At 39.6% G+C, this 672-nt stretch overlaps 1 protein-coding gene across 1 annotated transcript in view; it reads right to left on the bottom strand.

Annotated features, from left to right (window-relative positions):
- The window catches only part of LOC106879662 (organic cation transporter protein), a 58,846-nt gene extending 58,229 nt beyond the window's left edge, over positions 1–617 (bottom strand). Inside the window, exon 1 of the mRNA XM_014929332.2 lies at positions 403–617. The gene's annotated coding sequence lies outside the window, so the exon portion shown is untranslated. The remainder of the gene's footprint in view (positions 1–402) is intronic.
- Positions 618–672: the final 55 nt, after the last annotated feature.

The following is a 672-nucleotide window of genomic DNA, read 5'->3' as shown; positions in this document are numbered from 1 at the left end:
TCCTTGACAAAAAGTGCAGACTACACCATACACGTGATCACAAGAACACACATTTTACAACTTGCGAAGTAAACACAGCAATGTTACTTGGCACACTGCCTCATGAAGCGCTAGCTCTCATGGCACATGCAACTGCGTGCTGCCATCTGTTGGCGCGCTACAAAAGTTGTCCGGGAACTTTTTAATACCACCTCGCATGTGTTTGCGTAACCTGTGCTATTCTATTTTGCCATGACTATTTCCTTTTCAGTCAGAGCAACGTAACATTTCTTCCGTAATGAGATAAGCTAAAATTGCGGATATGATTAAAACCCCTGAAAGGGCTCTTTCTAATGGAAGAGAGCAGATAAAGAATAAAATTTAAAAGTGGACATTTATAGTATTTTATTGTTGTTTTCTTACCAAATACAATTGAGGGAATGTATGATCCAGCACCACCAACTGCAGTGAGAAAACGTAACACATATATGGCATAAATATTGGAGATTAAGGCCGTTGCTATTCCGGCTGCCCCTTGCAAAAATAAACACACAATTATCACTTTCTTGCGACCAAATCTGAAAAAGATTGATGAGACAAACTTAAAATTCAGCTGATTAAATACAGGCGTACACACACATATACTTACACGCATGCATACATACACACACACACACACACACACACACACAC

Source organism: Octopus bimaculoides, chromosome 10 (genome assembly GCF_001194135.2).
Source record: "Octopus bimaculoides isolate UCB-OBI-ISO-001 chromosome 10, ASM119413v2, whole genome shotgun sequence".
Taxonomy (NCBI): domain Eukaryota; kingdom Metazoa; phylum Mollusca; class Cephalopoda; order Octopoda; family Octopodidae; genus Octopus; species Octopus bimaculoides.
Note: the sequence above shows the minus strand (reverse complement) of the source record. Positions and strands in the feature narration are given on the sequence as shown.